Source organism: Strongylocentrotus purpuratus, unplaced genomic scaffold (genome assembly GCF_000002235.5).
Source record: "Strongylocentrotus purpuratus isolate Spur 01 unplaced genomic scaffold, Spur_5.0 spur5_scaffold_5, whole genome shotgun sequence".
Taxonomy (NCBI): domain Eukaryota; kingdom Metazoa; phylum Echinodermata; class Echinoidea; order Camarodonta; family Strongylocentrotidae; genus Strongylocentrotus; species Strongylocentrotus purpuratus.
The window spans coordinates 16982781-16990304 of record NW_022145611.1 but is presented as its reverse complement, the minus strand read 5'-3'; the positions used below and the strand labels follow the sequence as shown (position 1 = coordinate 16990304).

The 7524-nt window shown below is 36.5% G+C and overlaps 1 long non-coding RNA gene across 1 annotated transcript; it reads left to right on the top strand.

The window, feature by feature from the left end:
- Positions 1-17: 17 nt before the first annotated feature.
- LOC100892553 lies at positions 18-5806 on the top strand. The gene is made up of 3 exons (XR_971112.2): positions 18-654; positions 2922-3094; positions 5343-5806. It is a non-coding gene; the product is annotated as an uncharacterized LOC100892553 (long non-coding RNA).
- Positions 5807-7524: the final 1718 nt, after the last annotated feature.

The following is a 7524-nucleotide window of genomic DNA, read 5'->3' as shown; positions in this document are numbered from 1 at the left end:
AAACAGCGATGCCTCTCATAGCAGTCAATAAATATGGATTTTTCAGAAACAAATGTATTTCCAGGCTTCAAACAGCGAATGGACCGGTTGCCGACTTAAAAGATATTCTCGTGGAAGAAAGGTTGTTTACCTCGATCTATATGCATCTAGTGATAAACAAGATTTTCCAGGTGAATTCATTAATCAAGTTGATTAACCTAAACTGGATATCAAAGACATTTTTCTTGAGGTGATCTAATTTCAGAGAAAGAGTGCTATGAAACTATTACAACTTTAAAAAATGATAAGTCATCGGGATCGGATGGACTTCCCATAGAGTTATATAAAATATTCTGGTATATCAAAGACTTGTTATGTTCGGTTTACAATTCCTTTTTGCTTTATATTATTTGTTGTGACAGTGCACTTCAATTACTTTTATCACTCAAGTCATTTGTTTATTGTACAATTGATGCATGACATGAATAAATATATATTTGTAATAGCACTTCCTCAGGCAATGTGCCTAGTATAGCGCCATCTATTGCTATTCACTTGATATTAAACACTCAAAAGTCTACATGAACATGGTTGTGTTGAGGTTCAAGGATCTCCTTTTTGCCAGCGCATCGTGGGGATTTCATTCATAATATTGTCATTAAGTCAGGCAAAGAGGTTAGTTTTGTTATATATTTACTGTATTTTTATGAATTGTCAAAACATAAAGTAGAAATTAGTGTGTGTGTTTTGAACTTCATACTGAGAGATGTTGATGTGTGTAGTATGTAATGTAATGCAAGAAATACAAGTCCATGCTGATTTAATATGATGTATGTACATTTTACATTGTATTAAGAACAATGATAACAGTGATGATACTGCTAACTAATTTGAAGATATATTATGCTGAAGCACTAGGTAGAGATTTGGAATGTATTATTGTCTAGTTAATCGTTTAAACAAGCTATAGTGAAGTCTAGTTGAGACACTTGTAGTGTGAGTTTGTATTTATGTAAAGCCATAATGCAGATGTAACTAGAAACCCCCCCCCCACCCAGTGTTATTTAGGGTACGCATATGCGTGTTCCCAGCGACCCCCCTCCTTTTCAGCAAAAGTCCGGTGTGTAAAGTCAATACGGGTCGACCTTTTTCTTTTGTTATACGAGCCTTTTTCAGCACCCACCCCCCCCCCCCTTTCAGCAAAAGTCCGATGTGTTAAGTCAATACGGGTAGACCTTTTTCTTTTGTTACGAACCGGACACGCATGGTATCCCTCCGTTCACGGAGTGGGGGGGGGGGGGGGGGACTAGAATAGTGACTGGGGTTATTTTAATAGGTTATGAAGATCATGACACAATATACATTATTTTGTGATTTCTCAAAGAGACTGTGATATTGCTATATTGATGATGCTATGATGTATTTGTATTTATGATTCTTTATCTGTGTCGTTATTCCACAGTTTTCACGGAATGAAACGGAATGAAATGGTTACTCCAATCATTAAAGGTACGAATTCCCGTAGAAGTCTTTGTTCAGACTTTTTATTTGTTATCGACCTCGCTGCAGCCACATTACTCTTCCGGTATGTTATCTATGCGAACAAGTATTATTACTTTGTTACAAAACATTTGTAAAATGGAAAATATTGATGGTTTAGCTTTGAGTATTGACTTTGACAAAAAACTTTTGATATGAATGACTGGAATTTTCTGTACGATGCTCTTCATATATTTGGATTAGACCAGTATTTTATATATTGGGTGAAATTACTGTATACATTTAAAGAGAGATGAGTTATTTGAGATAAAGCGTGGTGTAAGACAGGGATGTCCATTGTCTCCATATCTTGTTATTATTGCAGTTGAAATACTTGGTTGTTCCGTGAGACAAAATAAAGACATTCACGGGTTAAAAGTATTAAATGAGGAATAATATGGCGTCGATGTGCCCCCCTAAATTTCTGTTTTAAAAAATCAGGAATTAAAGTGTCAAAAAATGACCTTGTAAGTTTTCTCGAAAGTTTTGCTGTCGTTATCGTAGATTTATCTTTATGATGTTGTTTTCTTATTTGTTATACATCTTATGACAAGGCCACGTATAAAATTACCATTACTGGTGAGCATTAATACGCTCTTTTCACAAATATAGCGGTAAGTACGTCGATATGCATCCCCTCAATACAAAGGATAACAGAATGGATGGTTATAGCGTTAATGGAGGAACATACCTGGAAGAATTGCACCCCTTTGACTGGCCCATCTTTCAACGCAGCTATGGCACTCTTGTTGATGGAAGATGTTGCCAGGGAAAAATTGTCAGTCTGCAATTTCACCAGAAGCAAAAAGTAACAACAAATGTTGCCTCATGCAGTTACTCAGATAGAGCTAGAGAATAAGGACTATAGGCTGGGTTTAATTATGATTCAGATCACTGCTAACATTTTCGTGAACAATGACGAGTACGAGATTTCCCGCTTTGTAAATCAAATATTTTGGAGACTTCCAGCGTCACTACTATGACTGTATTACATTAGAACACATTTTATTGACAAATTTTTGTTTTAAAATTTTCTTTTCCAACATTTACGTATGGTATTTTCTATCACTGTGACGGTGCATAAATTTCTATTTCCATCATAAGTGAGGAAATTACTTATTAGAGAACATTTGGAAAACCATCAGTTTTGGGCCAAAATGGGAAGGGGTTAGCTCATTGTTTTTGCGAAAAAGATTGAAAATTTGCCTTTTCATTTATTTGGTCTCAACTACAATGTGTTAGGTTGTCAAAATCACTGACTTTGATTTAAAAGTGTGTTAGGGCAAATTAGAGAAAACTTGGAAAATCATCAGTTTTTGGCCAAAATGGCAAGGAGTTGTTAGCTCATTGTTTTTGCGAAAAGATTTTTTTTTAATTCTTTTTGTTTATTTGCTTATTTGTAGCATGGTGAAAATGAAATCAGGGGATGCCAAAGAAAAAGATGGAGAGATGAGCTGCAACACAATACTGGGAATGGCTAATTGGTACCAACAGGCACTGAACAGAGTCATTTGGAGACAGCATGCTGAGGCCTTCATTCTGCAGTGGATCGATAATGGCTGAAAAAGTAAATAAAGTAAGAAATTGAAATTGCTTATTTTCTACATGGTGAAACTGACATTGCTTATTTGTTGCATTGTCACTCAAGCCATTTGTTTATTGTACCATTGATGCATGACATGACTACATGCGTATTATGTAATAGCACTTCCTCAGGCAATGTGTCTATGATAGCACCATCTATTGCTGTGCTTGTGCATGTAGTTGGCTGTGTTGTGAGGTTCAATTATAAGGGTTACCCTTTTGTCAGCGCATCATGGGGATTTGAGTCATAACATTGTCATTAAGGCAGGCAGACATATTAAATGTCTTTTTATGAATTAATTGTCACAACAAAGAGTGGGTATTAGTGTGTGTGTTTTGAACTTCATACTGAGAGATGTTGATATTAGTATGTAATGTAATGTAATATAAGTGTGGATAACCCAAAAGACAGAAGAAATACAGTTCTAATAATATTTTCAACAGGTTAATTCAAAGGACTAGCTAACATTAACGTGGTTTATTTTAAAACGCTTAAGAAATGCCTGAAATACAGGCGCGGTCCAGGGGGCAAGCGTGGCGAAATGAAAAAGAGAGAGAGAAGGAAAAGAAGGGAAAGGGAAAGGGAAAGAAAGAAGAGGAAGGAGAAAAGAAAGGGGGAAGAGGGCTTTGCCTCCCCCTCCCCCTTCCCAGCAAAAAAGAAAGAGAGAAGGAAGGTAAGGGAAAGACAACAGGAAAAGAGGAGATAAAGGGAAAGAAAATGAAGAAGAAGAAAAGAAAAGGGGGAAAAGAAAGGAAGATCAGTTGCAATTTTCCCCACCAACAAGGTGCCATGATGGGGATCGGGTGGGGGGGGGGGGGCGGGGGAGTGGGCATTACCCCCCTCTCCACTTACAAAAAAAAGGGAGAGAAGGAAAGGAAAGGGAAGTGAAAAAAGAACGAAAAAGGGTGGAGGGGGAGCCAATCACAAATACCAAATAAAAAGCAATGAGCAAACAAACGAATAAATAAATAAATAAATAAATATATCAGAAAATAAAAAGATTCAATGAGATGACCTCCACTTATCACCTTATTAATCAATCATGATATAACCCCTTCTATCTTACTTTCTCTATCACCGATTTCAATCTTATCCCCTCTTTCTAATGTTACTCTCTTCCTTACTTAAGAGGACACTATTTTTAATTTTTTTTTTAGTCTCGAAATTTGAAAATTGACATTTTTCTTCGTTGGGGGGGGGGGGTAAGGTCACCTTTTAGGTGAGCCATGGGCATTATATATATATATATATATATATATATATATATATATATATATATATATATTTTTTTTTTTAATTAAAAAACAAACAAAACAAAACAACAGAAACAAACAAAGGGGGATCCTAAAAAATACACACATAAAAATACCAAGGGGGGGGGGGGGGGTTCAAACCCCAAACCCCCCCCCCCCCCCCCCCCCCCCCCTGCGTACGCGCCTGATGAAGGCATTTGAAGAGCCATGCTTTTCAGGGAACTTTTTTTCGCTGATGTTCTTCCACACTTGCATTATAACAAGAATGATACCGCTCGCAAATTATTTTCACTTCTCCCCAGAAATAACCTTTTTTCAAGACTTTAGGAATAGTGGTCAAGTTTCAGATTAGGGTTTGTGCCTGCAGACTACTACATGGTCATGAGGAAGCAATCAAGATAGATTTTAAATGTGTTAAAACGAATTTTGATATTTAGTCATGATACATTTTTGAGTTAGTACAGGATGATGTGCATATGAAGAGGTTTGTACATGATCCCTTACACTTGTTGTTTAAAGCAAATCCTATGATGTCATGGTCAAGTGTATATGTCACCGGACTGTGGATCACATGGTTTGCTGTTGAGTCATGCCGTGGCACTAATGTCCTTTATAATAATAATAATAATTACAGTGCTTATATAGCGCCTAACACTTACTTTGTCAGAAGTCTCTAAGCGCTCTACAATAATGCAGCATAATTACCCTGGCTTTAGCAGTGCAGCTGTTACGCGCGCTGCGTTTCAAGGAATAAATTCCAACCAGGTACCCATTTACTTCACCTGGGTGAAGTGTGAAGTCCTTTGGCAAGGTATTAATCTACATTGCCACTTCCCATCCAGGTGAAGTAAATGTATACCTATAGGAATGTATTCCTCGAATGCTTCTAGAGCCTTGGCGAAGTTGGGTTAATAATACTACATTATTCAATTGTATTGACTGTATTCCATCTTGTTAACTCATCTTGTTTTCTTTTTCTCTTTTAGGCCGTTGCAATTAGCGAGCGGAAGAACGGATCCAGACTCCACTACGAGATGAAATTCCTCCAGTACGCCCAGTCCAATCAGTGCAAGCTTCAAAGCGATAGTTCAGTCAGCTTAGAGTACCTCTTTATGTAGGTACTCTAAGTCAGCTATGCGGCTACTGCCCTCACCATGAGCTTTTACAACTTCAGTCTGTGTTACGCCCTCTGTATGTCCGTATTTAAGCTCTGAACCCTGTTTCAGAAAGTATGGTCTTTTTGTACAAACTTCATGAATGATGCTCTATAGACTCTTTTGCCACTCACAATGGCTATACCCTAGTCACTCCAACAAGACCGACACCAGACCTTCAACAGACAGAACAAAAAATATCTGTAACCCGAGTGGCCACCAAGTGGTCAGTTTGGAGTTTTGTGTAGTGACTGAGGTTTACATGTTGATGGAAATGTCACGCTGAGCTCAAAAAATACTTTGAATACTCTAGGAATTTTGAAAAGAAAAACAATTAAATTAGATTAATCTGATCACTGACATATCTGAAATGTTTCGTATCGCAATAGTTTCTGGTTTCATAATACTTTGGAAAGAAAATTGATTACTTGGCTGTTTCTGAAGAAAATAGTATTTGTATATTACTGTGCTAGCTACAGGCTGAACACAAGTCACTTTTGGTGCTTAGGGTAAATTCTGGACTTTGAATCAAATTTGTGCATCAGGGCATCACTTTATCAGGACTGGTACTTACTGGTATGAAGGTTTCTAGTACAATTTTGTGGATATCCCTTTGAAACTTGTGTATTAAAATTAGTACGCATTCCAATGGGATGTTGGCAATGTTTCATATTCTAGATCCATTCTTCAGAAATGTGTTTCTTTAAATAATTAATTTGTCAGATGCAGGGCTTCTTATTCGACGTGTTATGTTAGTTGGTATTTTACTTTATTGATGTGTCAATCTTTGGATATGCATATATATCCATTTTCTGTGTAATGTATTTATTTTGTTAGGATTTAGAATGCAAGTTTTTGAAGTAGGAATGAACTTTGTTTGTTGAGATGTATCAAATCATTTATTGAAAATTGATAGCTTGCCTTCGTCACTTCCACTGTAAATTTCACAAAAGATGAATCATGGATTACTTCCATATTTTCTTTCAGTAATCTTGTTAGTGAACTCATTTAATCATTGACAATAAATTAAGGAGGTTTTCAAAATTTCATGTGATATCAAAATAGGATCCACTCAAGAAAGCGAAATTGCAGGACATTTCTTTTATCATCATGCTCTTTTGTTTTCTCTCTCTCTCATAAATCCCCAAGAGATATCTGTCCAGATGCACTGAAAGAATGTATTTCTTGGTTTTAAAAAAAGGCTACTTAGGTGATAAAGCTTTGAAATGTTGAATTTTTGGACCTCGATTTTCCATTGGCAGTTTGAGAAAAAGATGCTTAGAATAATGTGGGTGTCAATTCAGTAACTATGCATCTGTCATGGCAATGGGGGTTAAAGGTTCACTCAGATATGATGCGATAAACTGCGCTAAAGAATGCTCATTTTTTTAAGAACATGTAAATCAATGGCAACTGCGTGCAACAAAGGGCCTGCGTGTATTCACCAAGGTGTGTTTAAAAGAAATGTAGAGCGTTTTACAACTTTACATCAACAAAAAAATGCTGCACTTTTTGCTGCATCATATCTGAACAAGGCTTACTGGGAGGACTGGAATTGTGGATGGACCAAACTTGCTGTTACTCATATTAAGCAGTTATGGTCAACATTTTATGGCACATGTATTGAATCTTTGTTCTACTGATCACTTGTTCAAGGTAGTGTCATTGACTTGAAAAGTACCTGCAGGTGGTGTTATTGGGGTAATATTCCAGATTTAATGATGTAGATCTTTTTTTTGTGGTATCGGTGGTAAAGAAGAGAGAACAAAAAGTCTCAATTAATACTGTTGTTTACCATGCACAATTTCGGTGAGCCCCCCTCAAAACAAAAACAACAAAAAATAATACTGAAGAAAAAAAATTAGTAAATAACTTGACACATTTTTGCCCGTATTTTTTCCAGATTCATGGCTTCAGTTGAGAAATAATAAGCTACAGGCACAGCTTGTGGAAAGTTTTTGTTCCTCAAATTTGAAAAGCATATATGAAGTGTGTTTTTTTCCTTGTGCTTTCA